General features: G+C 38.0%; 1 non-coding gene across 1 annotated transcript; it reads right to left on the reverse strand.

The window, feature by feature from the left end:
* Positions 1-4,346: 4,346 nt before the first annotated feature.
* LOC123463879 lies at positions 4,347-4,472 on the reverse strand. The gene has a single exon (XR_006639249.1). It is a non-coding gene; the product is annotated as a small nucleolar RNA SNORA40 (small nucleolar RNA).
* Between the last annotated feature and the right edge of the window lie 10,514 nt (positions 4,473-14,986).

A 14,986-nucleotide genomic window follows, 5' to 3' on the forward strand; every position in this document is an offset into this window, starting at 1 on the left:
ATGTGTGTGTATGTATGTATGTGTGTGTATATATATATATATATATATATATATATATATATATATATATATATATGTCAGAGGTAAGGATAAAGAGTTTTCAGCCTATTTGAATTTGTATTTATTTCGAAATTAAAACTGAAAATAAAAAATTTCCAGTATTAATGAACATGTGGCTATGAGCAACTGTCCTCTTATAAACTGTCAGTGAGACTTAAGTTGGCACAATTACTTTTAGCTAGATTAGATAGCTAGAATATAAATATCTTAAAATATGTATGCTGTAACCATAAGTTCCATACAGAGAAAGTAATCCTCACATGATTATGGTAAGTGTGTTATGTATTTGTAAATATATATGCTATCTTAGTGTTGCTTATAGTATCAAGATTGTAAACATTTAAAAGAAGTGGAAAAATTTATATAGGACGTAATGTACTATCTCAAATAATGTTTTGAAAAAAATGAGTAAAGTACATTTTACTTTGTACTTTTACAAAAGAGTTTTGGGCAGTTGCCATGGAATTTGAAATATGCATTTTGAGTTTAAGTAAGTCCATCTTTATAAAAACATAGGCCACTTGCAGTGTAGTATACATTATAACAGCATCTCAAACCCTTATGCCTGTATCTTAGGATAGTCATTTCCCTTTTCCTTCCTTATATATTCTATTCACCTTGCACTGCTACTACATAAAAAACTTTAACTTTCAAATACATGAAATGGCATTAAAATTTTATTTATTTTTAATATATTCCTTTTATCCTCTTAAATATTCAAATGTCTGATCTACATCACTTTCATTTTCTCTGATGAACTTCATCTAATGTTTCTTGCAGGGTAGATCATTGCTGATTAAGTCTCAATTCTTGGTTGTGTGAAAGAGTGTCTCATTTTCTTGTGTGTATGTGTGTGTGTGTGTGTGTGTGTGTGTGTGTGTGTGTGTTGGATGAAGAGTTCTAAGAGAGTGAGTTTCATTTTCAACTTTTTATACTTATGCCATATTAATTTATTTATCTACAGATTGTACTTTTTTGTTCCCTCTCCCTTTTTCCATGGGGTCATGGGACTCACTGTGGGGTCATGATAGCCTCAGTCAGTCCCAATGGGATAGTGGGAAATAGGTTCCTCAGGATATTTCCACCCACTCTGCCGCTCTTACAGTCTTTCCATCCCAATTTCCACCATGTTCCTTGAGCCACAACAGCCCTCTTGGCAGCATGATTAAGTGCTGACATCTTTGTAGCTTCTGGATTTCTGCTTTGTTAGGTTTGGCTTGGTCACCATTTCTGGCACCGTTACCCTGGAGCTGGTTGTCAGGTTAGCAGTGAGAGCAGTGTTCATGGTGTGACTTCCACTGTAAGTTCTCTTGGGCCCTGGAAGATGTGGAAGAGGCAACAGGTCTCAGGGTGGGCAGTCAGTTATCTTCTTATCAGTGGATCTTGACTCTCCTCCATTTTCTCTGCCACAGTGGCGTGATGCCCAGCCTTGCTCCCAACTTCTCTTGTGCTGGCTTTGCTCCCCCTGGCAGCTGCCCAGGGATGGCTGTTCCCTTGGGGTATGACCTTGGAGCTCAGGCCAGTCTCACATGTGTGCATCATGCCCCTGCTCCAAGCCTCTCTTTTGCTGGCCTTCACACTTTTTTTTTTCCTTACACAGTTTGTGATGAAAAGTGATGTGTAATTCATGTTTCTCCATCTGAAAATTTTTGGTAGCTTCTCATCATCTTTGGTTTCTGAAGTTTGAAAATGGCATGTCAATATATTGGTATTTTAATAAATGTAGTAGTATACTGTTGTTTAATGGTTATGACATGCTCCTGGATCTGTAGTTTGATGGGCTGGAGTCTATTAATTTTAGAAAGCTTTAAGCCCTTTCTACTTCCAGTATTTTTTTTTTTTTTTGCTCCTTTCTTTCTTATATTCCAAATTCAAGCATATTTCCCCTTTTAAGGTTGTTGTAGTTATCTCCTCGTTGCTGGCACAAAAAGCACCCATCCTAAAGCAGCTGGTGGGAAGAAAGGGTTTATTTTGGCTCACAACCTTGAGCAGAAGCTCCGTGGAAGGCAGGAGAAAATATGGCATCATCAGAGGCTGTGCGTCGTTTTGCCTCAGCAAGTAGAAACAGCAGTAGGAGAGTGAGCCTGGTTATGACAAGGGGACGTTTGGCTATGCCACCCCTAAACCTGCCCTCCAAGAACTCATGTCCTCCAGTAAGGTTTCACCTCCCAAATTACCATTAGCTTGGAACCAAACATTGAAAACACATGTATGTAAGGGGGACACATAATTCAAACTACTACAATGGTTTACTACTGATTTTGCATAACCTTTTTTATTTGTTTACTTATTTATTAGTGAAATGTGAGAGAGAGATGTGTGTGTGTGTGTGTGTGTGTGTGAGAGAGAGAGAGAGAGAGAGAGAGAGAGAGAGAGAGAGAGAGAGAGGGAGAGAATGGGCACACCAGGGCCTCCTGCCACTGCAAATGAACTCCAGATACATGTGCCACTTTGTGCATCAGGATTTACATGGGTACTGGGGAATCGAACCTAGGCAGCCAGGCTTTGTAAGCAAGTACTTTTGACCACTGAGCAATCTCTCCACCCTAGCCTCTTTTTTAAACCATTCTTTTCATTTTGCATGTGTGTGTGTGTGTGTGTGTGTGTGTGTATGGGCAAGTGTAGCCAAGGTGCATGTCTGTGGCTGTGGGTGCAAGTGTGTGTGTGTGCTTGTGTGTTTGTGTAGGCCAGAGAATAACCTCAAGTGTTGTTCCTAAGGAATATCATTCATTAACTTTATGATGGAGTCTCTCATTAGCCTGGAGCTTACCAAGTAGGCTAGACTGGCTGACTGTCATGTTCCTTAGTGATTTCAGCTGTCTGTTCTTCTCCATCATGGGGGGTGCAATTGCATATGACTGTGTTCAGTTTATTTTTAAATGAGTTGGGGGGATCAAACTGAGGCCCTCATGCTTGTCTAGCAAACACTTCACTGAATGAGAGATCTTCCCAGCCCCCCATTTTATTCTTTCGTAAAATCCCAGCTCTCCAATTATATCATTGACTTTTCTTTGCCTGTCTTCAGCTTCCCCATTAGATTCTTTTCAGCATGCTGATCATCAATGTTTCAAATCCTCTGTCTGATATTACAATATATGTTTTAACCTTTTACAATGTTTTCATTCAGTATGATTCACGGTTGTATTCTGAAGCTGCACATGAGTCACTGGGTAATATGAAGTATAGTAAATGGGACTTTGGTGTGAGCACTCATCTTAATCTGGTAAGGATTTGGCATGTGCCCAGGGTTTGTGGTAGATGCCGATGGCCTCAGATTTTCCCAGTGTTGCCTTTGTGATTCTCATAGAACTTCTTAGGCAGAGCCTGGGTCTTGTCTCACTGTTATTGTATTGAAGCCATATTGACATGGTAGTTAGGTGTGGGGAGGGAGGAGCAATCTATCATCTCATAGTTAATCTTAGTCTTCTAGTGGGGACGTGGGCCTGTATCCTTGGTCTTGAACTCCACTAATGTTTCTTAGATATTTCCTTCCACGTAGGTGAGACAAGAAAGCTAGAAGCAGCTAGAGGAGGGTAAGTACTTTTCCTTCTGCAAGGTTGCAGATTTATATAAAGCTCTGGGGAAATCTTTGCCCCTTTTTGTGGAGAGCAGTTTGGGTATATTTAAAATGGTTATTCTTTTCATTCTTTTCCAGAGTTACAAGAGAATCTCTTTGGGTTCTTGTCCATAAGTAGATAGCAAGATTCATGGAAAAAACACCATGAGAGTGTGAGGGTTTCCCTAAGGCCTTGGGCTTTGAGGGTTCCTCATTCTCATACCAGTCCATTCTCAGCCCCCAGCTGTTTGTCAAGATTGCTACTGAAGTCTCCTTAAGCTTTATAGCTCCAGCCATGTCTGCTTCAGATAAACAGAATTTAAATGTATTTTCTGTATCTGTCTATTCAGACTTCAGACTGATGACCTCAATTTTCTGATAGAGGTTGTTGAATTTAAGGATTTTTTTTTGTTTGTTTTTGCCTTATACTAAAGATGGGAGTGACTACTTCTAAATTTTCATATGACTGACTAAAACTGTGAGTTGGAATATCTTCTCATAAAGTTTTATTCTACTTTTGTCCTATTTTTTTCTTTGAAATTTTGAATTGCACAGTGATAATGTATTGGTTGAATAACACACACAGAGATTAGTGATTTTTGCATAAATATAGAATGGTCCTCTCTAGCCCAACATCAATCATTAGGCAAGACTCAAACACTTTACTAGTTTTCACAAGAAATTCAATTTCACTCGCAGCATCTTTCTTTCTTTCTTTTTTTTCCGGTATCATATTCCCTCTTATATGTATCAAACTCATACTTAACAATGAGCTCTGGGTTGCAAAGGAGGATTTATTTCTGTACCTGTCTTTAAGACTTTGTCCATCAATTCAACAAAGGCGCGTACAAGTGCTATTTTCTTCTTTCTATAGTCTTAAGTGTACAGAAGCTTTGGAAAAGATGGCAGTGAAATATCATGTTTCTGGATAAATCCTCATTAAACACCCTGTTGTAGTTGGAATCTGAAATGCCCCTGTGGTTGTTTGAATGAAACGTCCCTATATGCTCATGTGCTTTCAGTATTTTGCCCCAGTTAGTGGCACTGTGGAGTGTTAGTGGAGTGGGGGGGGGGGTGTACCTTGGAGCTGACTAGTCCAGCACTGTTGGGTGTTAGCTGATCAGCTCTTGTTGCTCCTGCCCTGCTGCTGATACGTGACAACACTTGATGTCCAGCTGTCTGTCATGATTTGCCTGCCTTGAGACTACACGTGGCAATACACTCCTCCCTCCCATCAACATTTTGGATGAGTTCTAGCAGTGAGAAGTAATGACACACAACGTTTGTAATATTCTCTTGTCCATTTGATACTTCAGGCGATGTGTACTGTCCTCAGCACACACTACACACCCTCCACGGCAATGATGCCCAGCTTCCATCTCTCTCATAGACGTTGAATCTGTAGACAATGGACTCGTTGTTTAATGAAGGAGACCACATGCAATGCTTTTTTCATTGGCCTCTAGACCACATCCCCCTCATGAGCAGTAACCTCTAAGGAGCTCTTACCCATTTTCATGCTCCAGCAATGACAGACTGTTTCTATATTAAAGATAAAGTTAACATAAATACACTTTTGCACATCTACTTTTTTTTTTTTAAAAAATTATGTTTTATTGCATGAGAGAGAGGCTTTGCCAGAGTCTTTAATCCCTGAGTGAAACCCCAGGCTCACTTTTGCACATCTTAATGATTACCTTTATGATTCTAGACTTATGTGGCAGTCTGGACCAGAGATGATTCAACACTCCCTGCTCCACCCACACATGCTGGTTATACTTAGAGCCATAGGAAAGGAAGTAGCACATAGAAAACTGAGGCATGAGGTTCAGAAACAACCTAGCTGGTTGCAGCTTGGCATGACCCATTTCAACACTATTGAATATTTGACTTACTGTGATTGGCTAAGATGTCACTATTTGGTAGAGATTAGGTAAGATCCTATTTATATATCGAGTTAGATTACAGTTTACTACCTGTGACAAAACCTTTAAATCAGATTAAAATACACATAAAAATTAAATTATATCCAGTGACCCAGAGGTCCCCAACACCTCATCACTGAATCAGACCAAAAATGAACCCAACATGGCTCAGGGAAATTTTGCGGAAGAGGGGGCAGAAAGAATGTCAGAGCCACATGTTGGGTCATGATATGCAGAGACATTGCTCCTACCCATAACTGTGAGCTAACTCCACAATGCATGACCCATGGGCCAGGGGGAGGGGGTAGGACATGGATGAGCCTAACAATGGTACCAACTTGACTGTATTCAGTAAGTACAAAACTAATTAATAAAAAAATTAATTAACTAAAAAAAGAAGTGAAAAAAATTAAATTACATTTTATTACATATGGCAAAATCTTTAAATGAAACTAAATCTGTATCTAGGCAGCATTGTGTCAAACAACAATATGGAACAATATAGTCCCTTCTGCTGGGATGAGAGTTTTGTCAACAACAGACCTTATATTCCTGTCATAGATGGAATTCTCTAGTAGTCATTAGATCTCTTCCTTTGTACTGTTATTCATTCAGCCTGGGAGTGTGAGATTCTGTTTAGTTTTTTCTACCTACCTCTGGACCTGTTAGAATCATCCACATCTTCTAGCAGTTAATGACAGCACTTAAGAAAATTTCCCTGCAAAAATAACAGCTGATACCTGTATCCTGCTGCGTGGACCATTTGTCACTGTAGATTTCTATTCAGTTCTCATGAACCTGTTTCCTTTTTATTTTAGAAGTTAAAGTTTATGGAATGGAGAGATGGCTCAGTGTTTAAGGCGCTTGCCTGAGAAGCCTGAGGACTGAAGTTCAGTTCCCCAGTACCCACATAAGCCAGATGCACAAGGTGGAGTGCGTGTCGAGTTCATTTGCAGTGGCTGGAGGCCCTGGTGTGCCCAATCTCTCTCTCTCCCTATTTGCTTCTCTCAATGAAATACATCTTTAAAAAACTTACAAAAGAAATTCAAGTTTCTATTCAATAACATGTATGTACTAGACTATATTTTAGTCATCATTTAATCTTTAACATCTTCCACAGTTCATGCTCAATGATAGGTGATCAAATATACTTGGAATGATTAAATAATGGTGATGAGATTTTTTTTTGACAAAAGAAGTGTTTGTATGTATGTATAAAGCAAAAGAAAAACTAACATACAACAATGAATGCCAATTAATGAGATTTCCCCTAAATTTTTTTAAATTTTTATTAACATTTTCCATGATTATAAAATATATCCCATGGTAATTCCCTCCCTCCCCACCGCCACACTTTCCCATTTGAAATTCCATTCTCCATCATATTATCTCCCCATTACAATCATTGTAATTACATATATACAATATCAACCTATTAAGTATCCTCCTCCCTTCCTTTCTGTTCCCTTTATGTCTTCTTTTTAACTTACTGGCCTCTGCTACTAAGTACTAAATTTTGATACTTTAAATTTTGTGTAACATGTCCAATATTTCCATCATTTTAGGATTAACTTTGGAATTAGTACAAAAGTCTCCATTCTCCAAGTTAAACATGTTCCACATGAAGAATTTTAATTCTGTTCTCCAAGGTATTAAGCCATGAATTGCACACAATTCTTAAGTAAAGACTAAATAAACCTCCAAGGTAAAACTAATTTACTTCCTTACAGTACTCATGGCTTCTTTTAGGTTCCTTTCAATATTAAAGCACATTAAACTGCCAGATTATATTTTTTGCAGAAGAGAAACATTTCAATACTACACTCAGTGAGGCCTACAAAGTTCTGTGTTTGGCAAAGAAAGCACATTATTACAACATTCCAGTCATGTGTATAATTTATTGTGGCTCACTAGTTAACTTATCCTGTGGTTTTTGGTGTCCATTGTTAGCAACTAATAGTCATACCCTTAATGAATTTTGCAACAGAATCAGTAACTTGTGGTTTCCCAAGCTGACTTGAGTGCATGTATAGAATGTTAATTGAGAAATTTTGATTGTGAGACTTTACCAACATTAAGGTTTAATTTATAAACCGAGTCCTAGACGTTAGGGCAGACTTATTTAAGAAAAAGTGGCATGCACTTCAAGGCTTTAGATATTTTATTATAATTATTTCTCACCATAAAAAGTATTTTAAACCCAAATTCTCAGTTGTGTTGCCCTCTTAGCAATGATAGAAGGGACAGATTAAGTGAGAATTCTGTTCAGTAATGACAAGTAGAATAGATGAATTCGATAACAAATTTGTGTGATATTTTGAAAGGAATTATAAATCATGTTCTGGCCATAGTTTTACCTGTTTGAAATAAAAAGTCCCCTCTCTGTCCCACTTGCTGTACTGAGAGAATTCTTCAAACATCAAGGAACAGCTGTTTACTAATGGGTCACAGCAGGAGAATAAACACGGCCGTCTGTCTGGGCAGGAGGTATTTTTTACTCTTGTGCAATGTGTTTCTCAATATTTTGTCTTCTGTGGTGGACTATAAAGTGTGTATGTGAGAGTAAACATCAGGCAATCACTTTTCCTCTCCCTGCATGAGTTATAGCACTTCAAGACATATTAGTAATTCATATATTCTGAGCCCTGTACAACACAATTTTTTATTGAATAAAATGAGCCCAAAGTGGAAACATGATTTGGGTTTACTTTTCTCATTAATCATAACAACAACATATTAAGATGGGAATATTTCTTCCAAATGAGTCATTTGATTTGCCTATGTCTATGCTCTTCTGTCAAAGGGAATCACCAATGGTTGCATGCCTCCCACAATTACATAATAATAATAACATGGGTGATAGAAGAACCACACGAACAATGACTGGAACATGATTTCAAGAATATGAGTTTTCAAGGGTTTCTCATACTCTAGAGAAGTCATATAACGGGAAACAAACAAACAAGAAAGCCAATGACAGTTATTAGATGTGGTAATAGATGGTTTGTGGTAACATTGCTATTAGTTTGGAGCCATATTGGAAGAAATATGTCTTGGTTATCAATTATTCTTTAACAATCTTTAACTTTTTAAAAAGTATTTATTTATTTGAGATAGACAGAGGAAGAATGGGCACGTCAGGGTCTCTAGCCACTGTAAACAAACTCCAGACACATGTACCACCTTGTGCATCTGGCTTATGTGGGTCCTGGGGAACTGAATCTTAGTCCTTTGGCTTTGCAGGAAAGCACCTTAACTGCTAAGCCATCTCTCCAGCCCTATCAATTATTATTTAAAGAATATTATTACTATAATAAACCTTTAGCATTTATTTGAGTTTTGTTTTGGGTAGAATTAGCAGTAACTGGAATAGTACCCATTGTGTTAATCTTCAAAAGTAATCTGTACAGAGGTTATGTTAGGGTTGTAGAGGATAATTCCAAATAATGACTACTAACTGAGTTAGAAAGATCATTTTGGGTATCACATGGTTGTCCCCATGGTCTATAAAGAGCTAAATAAGACATATAACCTTTTAAGTATGCATCTTATGAATTATTATGTTATTTTACAAATGTTAATGAAATCTACTTCTCCTGTGTTTCATCTTGAAAAATATGCTCAAAAAAATAGATACCTGAACTATAATAGGCTCAGTGACACAGAGAGCTAACATGCAATTTCAAATCATAAGTGGCTCCAAGAGGATATTCTGATATTGAAAGCGCCCTGCTGTTACACCTGCATACTGCTTACTTGTTTCTTCCCAGAGGATACGGCTACATGCTGTGCACTCAAACTTATCTCAGACAAACAGAAAGGAAAGGGTTTCCAAAGTAATAACAATAACATTTAAAATCTTTTTAAATCTTGAAGATGGTATAACAAAAAAAGACTTTCCATAATGCACCAGAAAAGCAAAAACCTAGACAAAAATCTATGAAAAAATGTTTTTAAAAGTTTGTATTGGGAACTTTATGAACATTCTGTCTATAAGTTTGTCATATCCCCACTATGTTACCCTCTTTTGTCCCCTTTCCTCCACCCTAATCCCTCTCTCCTCAACTTTCAATGTAGTCCTTCCTCTGTTATGTTGTCTTATTTCTTTTCTCCTCTGTACTTTATGTCAAAAGGATTTTTAGCTCATAACAGTGAAGGTATTATGGGTGTATTGGTAATTGTTGTGGGGTCATTAAGGTACCAGTTGTGAAAAAAACATATTTTTAAGACTGTGTTAATTGAGCACTGAAAGGCAATGGTGCCTGAGTGAGGAAACATAAATGATCTGAGACCAGATGGGTCTTCTTAAGAGAGTTTCCATGCTGTGGACCAGTGAAGCAGAACCCAGGTGTAGCAGTTTCCTTCTCAGTGCTAGGACAAAACACCTGGCCAGTAGCCTCCCATGGGAGAAAAGAATTCACTTCAGGCTTGTCGTTTTGAAGTTACATTTCATCATGTCAGGCTTCTGGGTATCATATCTTGTCACATCATCTGGGAGGAAGCAGCAAGAGTGAACTTTCTCTGACCACCCAGTCAGCTGGACTAAGAGACCTCGATGTCCTCCAGCAAGACTTCACCTCCCCAAACCTCTACCAGCTAGGATTAAATATGAGGATTGATCACAAATACATGAGGCTATTGGGACATTGCATATTTGACTCACTACAGTAGAGGAGTACATTGACACTCCCTGAGTTGGGGAGATGGAGCTGAAATTACAGGGCACGGTACAGGAGAGGTGACAGTTCCATGGAGAGATAAAACTAGATGTGACAATTCCCAGTCACAGGACTGGGACTAGTGCACATTCCTACTAAACTAGAGCCCTTGTATCATCAGTCAGGCAAAATTAGCTTTAGACTAAAGGCTTCTCTAAACTTGTTTAACATGTCTTGAACCCAGCACACTGACAGGATAAACTATTTCTAAATCACTTAATTATGCAGCAAACAAGAATCAAAAACTGTTTAGGCAAAATGTTAGTTAATAGTGAAGAATTGTATATAAAAGCAGGAAGATACAACTGATAATGAATAGAAAAAATTAATCAAAAAGATCCATAAATGTGACATTTATTTAGGAGACAAAGAGACTGAAAGGTTTGTTACAAATACATTTTACATATGCAAAGAAGTAGAGAGAATAAGGGTATAAAGACACAAGTTTAACTTCCAGAGATGAAATTATAATGTGTAAGATCAGATAGATAATGAATGAGACTATATGTTGGAGGAAACAAATAAATAAACAAAAAGCTAGTGAGTTTAACCATATGACAGTAGAGGATTCTAAAATGAAACCCAGAGAGGAAAGAGGAAAGCTCTTCAGTGTGCCATGAGGTAAATCAAGCAGTTTAATAGTTGCTTCATGGATTCCCTTAAGGGGATTAGGAAAATTCTTTTGAACAAATAATGACAGCTTTCCCCCTCCCTCCATTTATGACAACTATTAGCTTTAGACCCAAGAATCTTATCAACCAACTCAATGCAAAATAAACACAAGACAATCACACCAAAGCAAAGTCTGTTCTTTTTGTAGTGAAAGGACAATCTAGAGGAAGCAGTAATAAGAAGAAGCAATGGCACAATGTCTTGATAGGATTCAGTAAACAAATGTGTTTTATTTAGAGGTTGTAAAGTTTAAAGAGCTAGGCATGGTAGAATAAGCTTTAATCTCAGCACTCACGAAGCCCAGGTACGAGGATTGCTGGGAGTTTGAAGCCAGCCTGAGACAATATAGTGAATATTCCTGGTCAGTCTGGCCTAGAGAGATACCCTACTTAAAAAAAAATCCCAAAACCCAAAGCAAAACAAAAAACCCAATGCCCCCCCCCAAAAAAAAATCCAAAAAAAAAGTTTAAAAATGGAAAAAAAAATTCATCAGCTACATAACTGAAAAGATAATGGGATGATGTTTTTCGTCTTCTGGAAAAAAAATAATGATTCAGTGACAAGATAGTCACAATACAACCGGGTGTGTCTGTAAGTATACTTCTGGAAGAGACTGGCATTTGAATTCAGAGAGATATTTTCACACACAGAAAATTTCAAAGAAATTATTCCTGGCAAGCTTACACGACATGAAATATTGAAGAAAGTCCTTCAGGCAGGAGGTCAGAAAACTACCTGGAGGAAAATCAAATGCGTGTTCCTAAGTGGAAGGTGTCAGCCTGAAAATGCTACATGCAGTACAACTCCAGTCTATGATATCCTGAGAAAGGCAAAACATCAGAGATCAGTGGTTGCTGAGGAATGAGGGGAGGGAATAAGTGGAGCACAGAGGACTTTTAAGGCAGTGAAAAAACTCTTTATGACACAAAATGGTGGACATGTGACACTTTACATTCATACAGACTCAATCTCAGGATGAAGTCTCATGCAAAGTGTGGGCTTTGGGTGATTATGCTGTCAATGTATGTCCATGGATTAAAAGAAAATGAGCACATGGTGGGGAGTGTTGACAGTGGGGGAGGGGATGGATGTGTGGGGTGGGAGGTGTTTAGGATACCACCTTTTTCTCAATTGCACTGTCAACCTAAAACAGCTCTAAAAAAGAATCTAATAATGAAAAAAAAAATGGAAGGAAGAAAGCTAGTTTAAGTAAGTGTGTTTCTATAAAAAAAAAAAAGGTACATTTCTGAGCTAGGAATGTCACCTGATGTAAACAAGTTATTTCATAATGATAAAGATGTAAATCAATGAAGGAGATGTTACAACTTTAAGTGTTCATGGATATAAAAATAGTTTCAAATTGCATTCAGAGAAAGCTAATAGGACTGCAAGCAGAAATAGGTATATCCAAAATTATAGTAAGACATTTAAATACTCCCCTTCTCTCAATAACTGATAGAACAAACAGTAAGAAAATCATCAAGAATATAGAAAACACAAACATCCCCAGCAATCAATGCAGGAAATAGACATTTGTAGATCATTCACCCCAACAATTAGAAAGTCATATATTCTTTCTATGGGTATATCACAGTCTCAAGTTTTTTTTAAATTAAAATTAGATTATTAAAATTATGTTCTCTGATCATGAAAGAAATGATAGGAAGGGAAGTTTTCAAATTAGTAACTTCAGCTTACATCTTAATAAAAAAGAAAAAAATCTATCTTTGACTCATTCTGAAGTTGGGGAGCTCAATAACCCACAGGTCTCTGCTTCCCCGTGGAAGTGGGATTACAGGTGTGAGTGGACATGCCCAGCTGTTTACATGGGTTCTAGAGATTTGAATTTAGGAAATCTCAGGTACCCTCTTGGTCCTCACGCTTGAACATGAAGTGCACCTAACCACTGAGCAATCTCTCCAGTACTGTAATTATACTTTTGTTTGTTGAAATTGATCATGTGATTCTAAAATTCAAATGGAAATGCAAATGACCTAGCATAGCCAAAACCATTTTGAAAACCAAGAGCAAAGGTGGAAGATGTAGCTTACTTGATGTGAATGTTCAGTAAAGGGTACAGTTACCAAGTCAATGCCACGCTGGCACATAGAGGGACAGGACCAGACTCATGAGCACAGAAATAGACAATGGACCTAGATACATAGGATAGCTGATTTTCAACGAAGTACAAAGGCTCTGTTGAGGAAGTATAGAGGACAGTAACTATAAATGGGTAACAGACCAAAGAAGGAATCCTGATGATATAAGACTTCCAGGAGACAATATTGGAGAAAATCGTTGCTGTGCTGCTGGAGAAAGATTGCTCTGAAAGGACACCAAACACATGATCCATAAATAAATAAGATAAATTAGACTTTATCAAAATTTAAAACTTATACTCTTTATCAAAGTTTAAAATTTATACTCTTTAAAAGACAGTATTGAGAGAATGAAAAAGCAAGCCACAGAATGGATGAAGAAAGTATTTTCAAATGATATATGTGAGAAAACTCTGCCTGGACTATATAAAGAACTCTCACCATTCAGTAATAAGAAAATAAACTACCCACTGAAACATGTGGGCAAAAGCTTTGAACATCTGTTTTATCAAACTAGGTATAAGAATGGAAACTCATCCTGTAAAGATATTTGGTCTCATTTCCCATTAAGTAAATGTAGCTTGAAGCTGCAATAGGATACTGCTCTATGGCTATTGGAATAGCTAACCTGGAAAACATTGGCCATACACAATGTTGGATAAGGTATAAAAGAACTAGATCATTTAAATATTGTTGCCAGAAACAAAAAATTATAGACACTTTAGAGCTGGAGGGGTGGCTTATTGCTTAAGGCATTTGTCTGCAAAGATAAAGGACCCACATTTGAATCTCCAGAGCTCACGTTAGCCAGACGCACAAGGTGGCACATGCGTCTGGAGTTTGTTTGCAGTGGCTGGAGGTCCTGGCACACCCATTTTCTCTCTCTCCCTCTTTGTTAAATAAAAAAATAAAATACTTTAGAAGGCAGTTTGTTATTTCCTTAAAATTTTATAGATAGGTCTGCCATATGACCCAGTCATTGCAGCCCTAGACATTTATCTAAGTGAAATGACAGCATATCGACATTACAAAGATTATATGTGCATATGTATAGCAGCTTCATTTCTAATAACTCTAAGTGATAAATGACCCGGATGTTAATTAACAAGTGAACAAATAAATTATGGTATATAAGGGACTAATACTGGACAATAGAAAGAGTGAAGCACATGGAATGTCTTAGAATAGCTCTGCTCAGTGAATGAAGCAAGGCCCTCCAAATTGCATGACGTCTGACTTTATATTATACTCAAGAAAATGTAAATGGGGAACCTTTTAGATCCTTTTTTTTTTTTTAAATTTATTTATTTGAGAGCAACAGACACAGAGAGAAAGACAGATAGAGGAAGAGAGAGAGAATGGGCACGCCAGGGCTTCCAGCCTCTGCAAACGAACTCCAGACGCGTGCGCCCCCTTGTGCATCTGGCTAACGTGGGACCTGGGGAACTGAGCCTTGAACCGGGGTCCTTAGGCTTCACAGGCAAGCACTTAACCGCTAAGCCATCTCTCCAGCCCCTTTTAGATCCTTTTAAATGAGTGATTGCTTGGAACTGGGAAAAAGAAACCAAAGGGAGAGGCACAAGGGGAGCTGTGGGGATCGATGACAAGGGTGCTTGCTGTCGTGGAGTTTGCTGATATCAAGACATGTGCCTGATGGGGGCTGGAGGGATGTCTCGGTGGTTAAAAGCACTTGCTTGCAAAGCCTGTCAACTTGGGTTTGAGTCCCCAGCACCCACGTAAAGCCAGTTGCACAAAGTGGCACATGTGTCTGGAGTTCATTTGCAGTGGGCAAGAGGCCCTGGTGTGCCCCTTCTCTCCCTCCCCCCCCCCCACTCGCCCTCTCTGCTTGCCAAAAAAAAAAAAAAAAAAAATTGCCTGGCACTTCCAATGTGCCCTTTTACTCTGTTTGTTGACCTCAACAAAGTTATACTATCACTGATCATAAGTTCTTCAACC

The sequence above is a fragment of the Jaculus jaculus genome, chromosome 9 (genome assembly GCF_020740685.1).
Source record: "Jaculus jaculus isolate mJacJac1 chromosome 9, mJacJac1.mat.Y.cur, whole genome shotgun sequence".
NCBI lineage: Eukaryota > Metazoa > Chordata > Mammalia > Rodentia > Dipodidae > Jaculus > Jaculus jaculus.